Source organism: Gopherus flavomarginatus, chromosome 1 (assembly GCF_025201925.1).
Source record: "Gopherus flavomarginatus isolate rGopFla2 chromosome 1, rGopFla2.mat.asm, whole genome shotgun sequence".
Classification (NCBI taxonomy): domain Eukaryota; kingdom Metazoa; phylum Chordata; order Testudines; family Testudinidae; genus Gopherus; species Gopherus flavomarginatus.
Window position 1 is genome coordinate 316,473,753 of NC_066617.1, and position 11,600 is coordinate 316,485,352.

Below are 11,600 nucleotides of genomic sequence, written 5' to 3' on the forward strand. Positions count from 1 at the left end.
CACTTTCCTCTAGGACCCCACAAATGGCAGTGATGAGAACTAATGTATGATACTGAGGGGCACCTTAGGCCAGTTCCCTGTACACACATGTGCACACTCTTACACCCTGTATACACCCCTCATGCCCACCTCCCTGTGTACACCCCCTCTCACACACACCCTGTGCACACTCCTCTCACATGCACACCAAATTAGTACAGTAAGAAGACTTCAAAAAACAAAAAAAGTGTAAGCTTGCCTGTCAAACAGATAAGAAAAGTTAATAGCACAAAAGTACTTTATATCTCTTTGACTGTAAAGGGTTAACAAGAATAGTGAGCCTGGCTGTCACCTGACCCGAGGACCAATCAGAGGACAGGATACTTTCAAATCTTGAGGGAGGGAAGTTTTTGTGCTGTGCTGTTAGTTTTGGTTGTTGTTCACTCTGGGGGCTCAGAGGGAGCAGACGTGCAACCAGGTTTCTCTCCAACACAGGCTCTTATAAGTTCAGACTAGTAAGTACTAGGTAGATAAAGCGAGTTAGGCTTATGGTTGTTTTCTTTATTTGCAAATGTGTATTTGGTTGGAAGAAGTTCAAATGTGTATTTGGTTGGAAGGAGTTCAAATTGGTATTTTGCTGTAAAGATTTTAATTTGTACTTGTATACTTAGGCTGGGAGGGTGTTCCCAGTGTCTATAGCTAAAAAACCCTGTACCTATTCCATCTTAAATTTACAAGATCATTTTTACTGTTTTTCTCTCTTTAATTAAAAGCTTTTCTTGTTTAAGAACCTAATTGGTTTTTTATTCTGGTGTGATCCCAGGGGACTGGGTCTGGATTCACCAGGGAATTGCTGGGGAGAAAGGAGGGAAGAGGGAGAGAGAAGCTGATTTCTCTCTGTGCCAGGATTACTGTCTTTCAGGAAGAATCTGGGAGGGGGAGAGAGAAGGAGGGGGAAGGTGCATTTTCCTCTCTGTTTCAGGATTCAAGGGGTTTGAATCACAGTGATCTCCCAGGGTAACCCAGGGAGGGGAAGTCTGGGAGAGGCCAGGTGAAGGAAAGGGTTTACTTTCCTTGTGTTAAGATCCAGAGGGTCTGGGTCTTGGGTGTCCCCGGGCCAGGTTTTGGGGGACCAGAATGTACCAGGCACTGTAATTCCTGGTTGGTGGCAGCGCTACAGGTTCTAAGCTGGTAATTAAGCTTAGAGGAATTCATGCTGGTACCCCATCTTTTTGGACACTAAGGTTCAGAGTGGGGATTATACCATGACATTGCCCCCGGACACAAATGTGGTGTTTAATGGCGTTTGTAGCCCACTCAGTACAAAGGAAATTTAGAGGGAATGTTGTTAGTAACAGAGGCCTAGCTAAAGATCAGCTATAATAGGGCTCAGCCTCCCACAGCATTTGGTCTACAGTATCTTCAAAAATGTTCCAATGCAAAATTTTATACGCTTGCAGAAGAGGGTGGGAGCTAGCATAATTCCTCTGGCATCTTAGCCACCCAGGGTTTCCAGAGACAAGCCTGTTAAAGGCCTTTTTGCACTGTGATAAGAAAGTAAAACCACATCAGAGACAAAATCTGCTCTCACCGAAGTTAATGGGGAATCATTTACAAGCTTTCCTGCTACACATGCATTGAGATGCTCAAGGTATTAACTAGCAATACCCTGAAAACACTATGATAAGTTCACACGTGGCTACATGTGCCTTCAGTCCCTAGGGCTGCCAACCCTGCAGCTTTCACAAAGGCTGAAGTCACAAGTCAAATAATTTTGTGATTTAAAATTAAAAAAAAAAATAAAATAAAATCAGCAGAATGTTTAACACATTGTTGGGGGAAAAAAAAACATATCTTTTTATATCAGATGCAATTTTAGTGCTGCCACAGGAGGGACTATAGAAACCAAATCATTATCAGTTCTCTGAACTGATAGAACAATACAAGTTTTATGTGGCATCAGCGTTGGTGAACTGGGAAATATCTGCATTATTCTTATACATACTATATGTAACTCGGTGTCCTTGTTCCATTTTGTATTGCTACCTGACTGGAAGCATAGGTTTAAATCAAAGCTGGCTGTAAAAGGGGCAGGTAAGGAACCGAGCAGGACAGATGACACAGATAAGACAGCTTCAAAGGAGTTAAGATAAGAATGGCTGGGCCATCAACTGGGGGAGAACTAGCAGGCTCCATCCAGGCCCTCTAGGGTATGGGGTACTCTTCCCAAGGCTATGGGGTCAAAGGAGATTCTTAAACCTCAAAGACCCCAGAAAAGGGAACAGGTGTGGGTTAGCTGGGAGAGGCTTTCCAACATGTCTGTGAAAGCTGACAGGCTGCTAAGATTTACTCAGCGATAGAGGGAGCACTCTGTAAAAAGTGCAGGCTGTTTCTCCCAACTCAGAAGCAGAATAAGTTGGCCCTGTTTTGAGCTATGGATAGTGAGATTAAAACATAGGTAAGGAAATGTGTGTCCGACTCTTGTTTTATATGTTGGCCCTGTACCGTTTGTACCTTTGGGTGAAAGACTAAATAATGACTCGTTTTTAAGAAGCTGTTTTTGAGTCACTTGAATCAGGTGCTGTTACAGGTTCCCAAAGAGAAATTCCTGCAGGGTCCAAACTCCAGTTGACCCCACTGAAGTATTCCTGGTTGTTCCCAATAGAGTGAAACCCAGGTCCTGGTCTAAGTGTGGGTGAACCACAGAATTCCAGCCCAGGAGAGATAAAGACCCAAGGCCTGACGCCTGTGGGGTGCACATGGCAAGACTCCGAGAAGGGACAGCAGCGCACCCTGAGAAGAATGATGGTAACCATGACACCTTCATTACAGAGCAGATGAAACTCCACAGGAAAATACTCATGGGCCTTCTTTGAGGCTTGATCCAAAAGAAAAAAATCCTCCTGTGAGAGAGTGATTATGTAATATCTAAACAAGCAGTACTATGGGGGGAGGGGAGATTCCATTGGAATAGGGAGCATCTTGTGACTGTATTGAGGTTTAGGGAGGTGGTGCTGTCTGGTAGCTGCTGAGATTATTTTCTATTGCATAAAGCCCCCTAGTGGCCTATTTGCCACCCCCTATATTGGAATCTTCAACCTATAACTCCCACAAACAGGAGGGGACCTATAATAGAAGATTAGACAGAATTTTTCAGTTTGCAGCCTTTCCTCTTGCCAGCCACATACTCTGCTGTTTTTTTAAAAAAGGAACTCCCTCCTCTACTTGGGTCTTAATCAGGGGCTGGAAGAGTTAGTCCACTGGAGAGCAGCATAAGGAGGCGCATTGACAGCTGTCTCATTGCTGACAGGTCTTCTGAATTAAGCCCTGGAGAGGCTCTATATTTTTCCTGGAATTTTTGCAGATTAAATTCTGTGGCTTTGCCCCTAATTCTCATTACATTCCAATTTTCTTGCAAATTCAGTCAACACATTTAGCAACACAACACTTCTCCTAGCTATGTGACAAATTGCTCAGCTTGATCCAGGAAACAAACACTGGAATTCTATTATGCTTAGGTTTACCAGGTTCAGAGGTGCCAACTTCCCAGGTGATAGTCAACCCTCTCTCTGCCCCAGGCCCAGCCCCCACTCCACCCCCTCCTCCATCTCTTCCTGCCCCCACTCCTCCCCTCCCCCGCAGCACCTCCCAAATGTCACTGAACAGCTGATTGTGGTGGGTGGGAGGCGCTGTGATGGAGGAGCTGAACCACAGGGCTCCTGGTGGGTGCTGAGCACCCACTATATTTTTTTTCCCCGTGGGTGCTCCAAGCCTGGAGCACCCACGGTGTCAGTGTCTATGACCAGGTCCATTCATCTGGATTTTCCCAGACATGACATCTTTTTTGGTCCTCCGATCTCTGTCCGGGCAGACTTTGACATAAGAACAAGTGTCCGGGAAGTATAGTATTGCCTCACTTACTTCTCTGTTGCTTCTGGTGGCGGCGCTGCCATCAGAACTGGGCAGCAAGAGAGCAGTGACTGTTGGCCAGGCACCCAGCTCCGAAGGCAGCACTGCCGCTAGCAGCAGTGCAGAAGTAAGGGTGGTAGAAAGAAACAGTAAAACAGAAACTGTACCCCACCTTGCCCCTCCAGATCCCCCTCCCTCTTCTCCAACGGTGTCCTCTATTTGAGAACTTGAAAGATGGCAACCTAATTAAGCAAGAACTAGATTATATGTGTTGAAGCTTTACCTCTAGTTCGATCATGTATGATCATGGGTCTATCCCACCATAACTGACTGGACAACCGTGTTCAGAGGGATCACTCATAATGTGGTCAAAAACCAAAAATGTTTCTTGCAACTTGGAATGTCTATTATGCGTAGGCTTACCAGGTTCAGAGGTGCCAACTTCCCCAGTTCCCAGGTGACAGTCAACCCCCTCTCTGCCCAGGGCCCAGCCCCCACTCCACCCCTTCCTCCACACCTCCCCCCCACTCTCTTCCTCACCTCTTCCTGACCCCACTCCTCCCGCTCCCCACTAGACAAATCAAAAAGTGAAAGAACCAAATGCAGAACAGCAATTGTTGTCCAAGAACTTTCAAGGTACAACATTGACATCACTGCTCACAGCGAAACAAGACGTGCAGATGAAGGCCAGTTGAGGGAAGAGGGTGGCGGTTATACTTTCTTCTGAAAAGGAAAACCAGCAAGTGACAGGCAAATATCCGGTGTTGGCTTTGCAATCAAAAACCTTCCGGTCGACCGCCTGACTGAGCTCCCCATTGGCATCAACGAGCGCCTTATGACCCTCTGCATTCAATTGGTCAGTAAGTCATTTGCCACTATCATCAGTGCATATGCACCAACTCTTGATGCTGAAGAACAGAAACAATCTTTCTACACTGACCTTCATAAAATTTTGTCATCCATTCCAAAACCAAATAAGACAATCCTCTTAGGGGTCTTTAACGCAAGAGTTGGCCAAGATGGAGTAGCATCACTGAGAAGGAAGGAGTGGGCAAAACCAATTCCAATGGCATCCTTCTACTCAGCAAATGTGCAGAGCACGACCTTATGATCACAAACACCATCTTCAGACAAAGCAACTTGGCAACACCCCCACTCAAAACAGTGGCACCTCCTAGGTCTTTGTATGAACAATGGATCTAAGAGATGTCTAAATCACCTGTGTCATGAGAGGAGCGGATGACTGCTAAACTGATCACGCACCTGGTGAGGTCAGTCATGTCCATGAGGATTACAGCAAAGCAGAACGCAATCCAAATCACGCAGACAGCAATAAAACATCCAATGACTTCAATCCTCAGTGCACCAAGAGAACTTCCAAACATTCCTCAGTGAAAAACTGGCCATATGAACACCTGGAAATGACAACACAAGTGTCGAAGATTAGGAAGCCCTAAAACAGACTGTCCATGAGGTCTGCGAGGAATCCATTGGCCTTGCTACCTGCTGCCATTGGGACTGGTTTGTCAACAATAACAGCATTGAGATTACAGCCCTTTTGGACTAGAAGAGAAAAGTTTTCTGCAACTGTCAAAACCAACCACTATCCAGTCAGAAGTAGAGCTCTTTCTCAGCTGGAAGCTGAAGTTTGAAGGCGGATCCGAGAAATCAAAAACAAATGGTGGGAGGACAAAGCAAAAAAAAATCCAAACATTCGCTGATAGATATGATATGTGTGTAGTAAGATGAAGCCCTGAAACAAACCCTTGAATCAGAGGCCTGGTATGAGGCCTAAAGCCAGAGCTAAAGTAATGGTCAAGACTTTGCTAACCTTTCTCATCTCTGTGCCAGAACTAAAGTAATATTGGCAACAATAAACAAACTCCAGTATGCAAATGATTGTGCTGTAGTTGCACACTCAAAGGAGGATCTACCAACAGCCCTTAATTGCTTCTCTGAAGATCACAAGAGCCTAGAGCTAACTCTGAACACAGGCAAAACAAAAGTTCTACACCAGCCAGTCCCTGGTCAATCATCAGACCCAGCAAGGAAGATCTATATCAACAAAAAAGAACTGGAAAATGTGGCAGCCATCTCCCACAGAGGACAGACATAGACGTTGAGATTCAGCATAGAATTTGCTATGCCAGCCTTGCCTTTGGCAGACTGTCTCACCAGGGGTTCAACAATCACAACATCAGAACACATACTAGACTTTTAGTTTATAAAGCGGTGGTAATCCCAACTTTCCTTGATGGCTGCAAGACTTGGGTGAACTACAGAAGACACCTGAAAAACCTGGAATGCCAGCACCAGGACTTTCTTCAGAAGATCCTCAATGTAAAGTGGAAGGATTGTCGTACTAATGTCAGTGTCCTCAGAGAGGCCAACATCTTCAGTGTTGAGGCCCTGATTATCCAGCACCAGCTGAGGTGGAGCGGGCACTGTGTGCACATGCCTGATGTACACTTACCAATATAACTGCTGTATGCCCAACTCACCAAAGGAGAAAGGAAATGGAGATCAAAATAAACACTTTAAAGACACCCCCAAGATAAATATCAAGAGATGTGGCATCGATGCCACACACACGGAGACAGCAGCCCAGGATAGGGATAACTGTCGAAGACTTGTCAGAGAGGGAACATCCACTTTTAAGGAAAATCGCCTTGCCCTGGTTGCAGAAAAATGCCAGAAAAGCAAGGAAAGACAATGGTCATGCAGCGATCGTGGCCCAACCTTATCTTCTAACACCACCTGTAATGTCTGCCAACGAGCCTGCGGCTCAAGGATTGGACTCCTCAAAGGACCCATGAAAAATAAAACCTGTTAAAGAGATCATCATCAATCTGAGGGGATTGCCAGTGACGAAAGACGCTAGATTTGTTCCACTGCACTAAGGGCAGTTGATGTGAGAGGGGCACAGAACTGAGTATCATCAGTATTCTGAATGCAGTGCAGTTCCACATTTCCTCATTACCTGTCCTAGCTATTTCTTATACATGTTGAGCAGGAAGGAAGAAGAAATTGACCTCTACTGTGCCTGCCCCAAATACAAGAGCTGTTGGAGCAAACAGGCAATGCCCCAAGCCACTCTTTTGGGTCTCTCAAACATAGGCAGTTGGAAGTACTCCATACCAGCAGAGATGTCACGCCTAACCAGCAGAGATGTCCCAATAAAACTACAAATCAATAGTACCAAAGACAGATGACAGATCTAATAAAATCATTATGGACATTTCTACCCCAAACTCAGGCCTAAAACCCAATCGATCAAACTCTAGGAATTCTGATAACTAGGGAAATTGGTGTTTTCCTACCATAGCCTTTCAATGATGCTTCACAAATGGGACGTTTGATCCAAGTCATCAGCTTCAAGTGATCGTTTCTTAAAGCAGCTATTGTATGATCCTTGATTCAAGGACAGCAGGCACCCAGCCTCCCTGCATAGGGATGCGCTGACACACTCCACCAGCTATGGACCCGGTATTTCACCAGTGGCTTACCCCAGTCAGGAAAGACACTGATCTAACTCACAGGTTAGAGAACTCCTAACCGCTCCAGAATCTCAGTGAGCAAGACTGGCCAAAACTATGACACAGAAAGGCCATTGCTCTGTCTTCATGGAGGCAGACAGATCAGTACAAATCTAAGTGATTCTATATAAACTGAAAACTTTTAAAAAATGTGAAAAACCTTGACTGTAACAGAATGGAGACAGTGTGGATTCACCCACCTGGAATGGGTCTGTCATGTGATACACTGCCAATACTACAATAAAAGATGAAGACATTTATCTTCAGCTCCACATAGGACTTTTGCAATACAGAGAATTTCTAATGATTAGATTTTGCCATCCATGCTGTAGTCAGCTTCACACTTCCTCCAACACAGGAATGGTGTGAGATTCATTCCCATTATTCAGTACAAGATAAATTTATAAACAGTGAAACCCACTAATTATTTTGTGAAGAATCACTAATGATACTTTGAAAATAGAAATAATAGAAATATATATATAAATTCTAATTCTACAGCCACTGGACTCTAATAACACAGCATTTGTAAGTGCAGATTAAAAGTCTTTGCTTGTAAATTCCCACATTTCTGCCTCACATTCTTTTGTTATTGAGTTATTAATTTTTTTTATTCATTTACTATAAAACCCATTCATAATACTGGAAATTGGCATTCATGCCCAGTCACATGCTGCTATGTTAGCAACAACACAGCTTTGTTATGCCCTTTTATCTTTTCAAACCGTATACTTTTCAGTAAATCTGGTTCCCTCTTTGGGTACGGTACCTGCAAGGCTCCTGATGAGAGGATGCCCTTCAGAATCCCTTTCTGAGCATGTTGAACCGTTTCTGAGACAGAACAGCCTGTCAATGAGTGACCTTTCTCCAGTTTTGTTATGTATTTTTTTTCCTGGGTTGTTTGATTCATAGACTCTCACATTATGGCTGTGCCTATTAAAATGAGCCACCTTATCTACAACTACGTCATCTTCTTTCTGTCTTCTCCCCATAAACTCAAGTTCACTGTGGTGAATGCAAAAGTGCCCCTTCACATTCCATTTCATTTCTGACCTTTAGTCTGTGTACATTGTCTCTCAATGCAGACAAAATGGAAGATAAAATAAAAGGTAAACAACAATAACCATCAAAGAGTGACTAAAACACCCTCCACTGGAAATCCTATCTGGCAATGTGTGTGTGTGTCTGGAGAGTGAGAAACAGATGCTGGACATTCTGGAGCATATATGCAATTAAATCTCTTAGTGTTAATGAGTTACGTGTGTACTTTGCCAGGAGACTATACGGTCTGTTTGTTTAGGCTTATCAGGCAGTCAGAGATCAAAAGTGAGATTTGAAGCAAGGAAAGTGAATACATTCCATTTTGCCATAATGAAGAGACACATGCAGAAATAATGCTTGTAAAGGATGAAAATTAACGAACAATGGAAATGTGATAAGAAAGAAAAATCTTGCACTGAGATCCGCTAATGTGCTTATGAGCTGCGTAAGCACAAGAGTCTGTGCTAGCAAATACCAGTGCAGGATCAGGGCCAAAACAGGGTACTGTGCCTCTTTGGAGCTAATGGATTAGCTCTAGCATAATTTCTTCTTTATGGGTAGTTTTTAAAGGACTCACGTCAAAATTTTGTCATGACGTTTTTTTAAATCCTTATCTCCAAGAATTTAAGGGAATGCTGTTATGTTAAACAATGTTAAGCACATTACCAATTTAAAACAATATAATATGCCCATCAGCATTTATGATCGCCTACTTTTTTGCATTCCTTTTAATGAAAATAGCCTAATTTCACGTCTAAGTCTAGAAAATATTTTCAGGCTCTCCTGCAGAATATGCAATTTTTAAGTTGTGGACTCTACAAAGGAAATTCTTGTGTTTTAAACAAACATTTTCATTAGATTTTTCTTTTAAAATCATGTAACGATGTCTATTGGTTTTAAGTATTATAAAAGCTTTTAATATTGGGCCAAATTTGACCAGACAATATCTTTTTAAGATCGTCCATGCAGGAAAATCATTATCCATTTACAAACACAGCCCTTCTTTTTCTAAGAAAGTGATAATATATTGCACTTGTAGAGTGCCTTAAATATGAGCCTATCAAAGCACTTCAGGAACATTAATGAATTCACCCCCCAGCGATCTAGGTAACCATTAGTGTCCCTATACTGAGATAGAGGAGTGACATAATTTGCCTAACGTTATACAACAAAACAGTGACAAGGCTGGAAGTAGACTTACATTACTTACTCAATGGTGTCGGAAGTAATGTGAAGTTACACAGCATGGTCTGTGGCCCGCGCTACACCACCCACCATCCTCTTGCCTTATCCTCACTAAGAAAAATAGTGAGTTCTTGTTAGCCGGTAAGTAGTAACAAGGGTAAAATCCTAGTTAAGGCAAAGCAGTACATTGACTTAACACGAGTCAGCAGAAATTTAGGCTTTCCACTTTAGCTTAACCAGCTAACTTGGGTTAAAACTACAATCTGCCTTTGCCTTGGCTATGTCTTCACTGCCAAAAAGGTTTTTACAAAGGGACAGGATTTTCCCTTGTGTTAGTTCCCATGCATTAACTACTTCAAATTCAAACTATACCCTTTTTCCTAGCAGAGCCCTACCCTTGAAGTTCATGTGCCCCTCCACCACTTGCAGTGGACATGTCTCTCTGTCACTGCACATAACCTTTGCAGCCCAGAGGGGATTTAACCATCATGTAGTGCCCTGGGAGCAGGCAGCTGGGGGTGAGGAGACAAATTCCTGTATCTTACCTCACCCACATACAACAAATTTCTCCTTTGCACCCACCCTCCGGGGGAAACATCCCTCCTGGGGAGCGGGGCCGGCTTTTGGCCGATTCCCATGAATCGGGCCCCATGCCTAAGAGGGCCCCGCAGCGTCCGGAACAGGGGCCCCGCAAGGTAAGGCCCCGGAGGACAAGTGCTGCTGAGGAAGGACCTTCCGCCAAAGTACCGCCGGGAACAACGGCAACCGATTGAGCTGCCGCCGAATTGCCGCCACTATCTTCAGTGGCGGCTCAATCGCTGCTGCTGTCTTTGGCGGCAGAAGCTCTTTTGAATTGGGACCCACACGTCCTAAAGCCGGCCCTGCTGGGAAGGGCAGGGGGAAAGTAGTGTGGCCTAGTAGGAATAGTCACTAACTCAACAAGAAGTTTCAGAGTGGTAGCTGTGTTAGTCTGTATCAGCAAGAAGAACAAGGAGGACTTGTGGCACTTTAGAGACTAACAAATTTATTTAGGCATAAGCTTTCATGGGCTAAAACCCACTTCATTAGATGCACGCATTGGAAAATACAGTAGGAATATATATATACACAGAGAACATGGAAAAAATGAGTGTTGCCATACCAACTCTAATGAGACTAATCAGTTAAGGTGGGCTAGTATCAGCAGGAGGAAAAAAAACTTTTGTAGTAATAATCAGGATGGCCCATTTCAAACAGTTGACAAGAAGGTGTGAGTAATAGTAAGGGGAAAATTAGCATGGAGAACTAGTTTTTACTCTGTATAATGACCCGTCCACCCATAGTCTTTATTCAAGCCTAATTTAATGGTGTCCAGTTTGCAAATTAATTCCAGTTCTGCAGTTTCTCATTGGAGTCTATTTTTGAAGTTTTTTTTCTTGAAGAATTGCGACTTTTAGGTCTGTAATTGAGTGACCAGAGAGGTTGACGTGTTCTCCAACTGCTTTTTGAATGTTATAATTCTTGATGACTGCTTTGTGTCTATCAGGGGTGGTGGTGGTGGTGTCTGCGCAAATACATTTGTTAGTCTCTAAGGTGCCACAAGTGTTCCTTGTTCTTTCAACACAAAGTGCTTTTTGAGGTGGGTGTGGCATATAGGAGCTACCTGAGGTCAACTCAGTAGGTTACTCAGACACCCCAGCCCAGTTGCCTGAGCTCCAGCCACACTGCAGGAACCGTGGGGCAAGGGAGCTGTAAGCTGCCCCAAGTGAGAGAGCAGCAGCGCCAGTCACCCGCAGGGGAGGGGGCGAGGATGTTACTTACCTGCTCCTCAGTGCAAAGCCAGGAGCACGGGCCTCCTCCCTCACGTGCACGCCCCCAGCCCCGCCCACTAGAGACCACGCCCCTCCCCGAGACACCCACTCTCTGGCTCCACCCCCATACAGACCGGACCCCTCCCTCTAGTCCCAGCCC

The 11,600-nt window shown here is 44.2% G+C and overlaps 1 protein-coding gene across 1 annotated transcript in view; it reads right to left on the minus strand.

Annotated features, from left to right (window-relative positions):
- ATP7B (ATPase copper transporting beta) overlaps positions 1-11,504 on the minus strand; it is an 84,774-nt gene extending 73,270 nt beyond the window's left edge. Inside the window, exon 1 of the mRNA XM_050947038.1 lies at positions 11,451-11,504. The gene's annotated coding sequence lies outside the window, so the exon portion shown is untranslated. The remainder of the gene's footprint in view (positions 1-11,450) is intronic.
- Between the last annotated feature and the right edge of the window lie 96 nt (positions 11,505-11,600).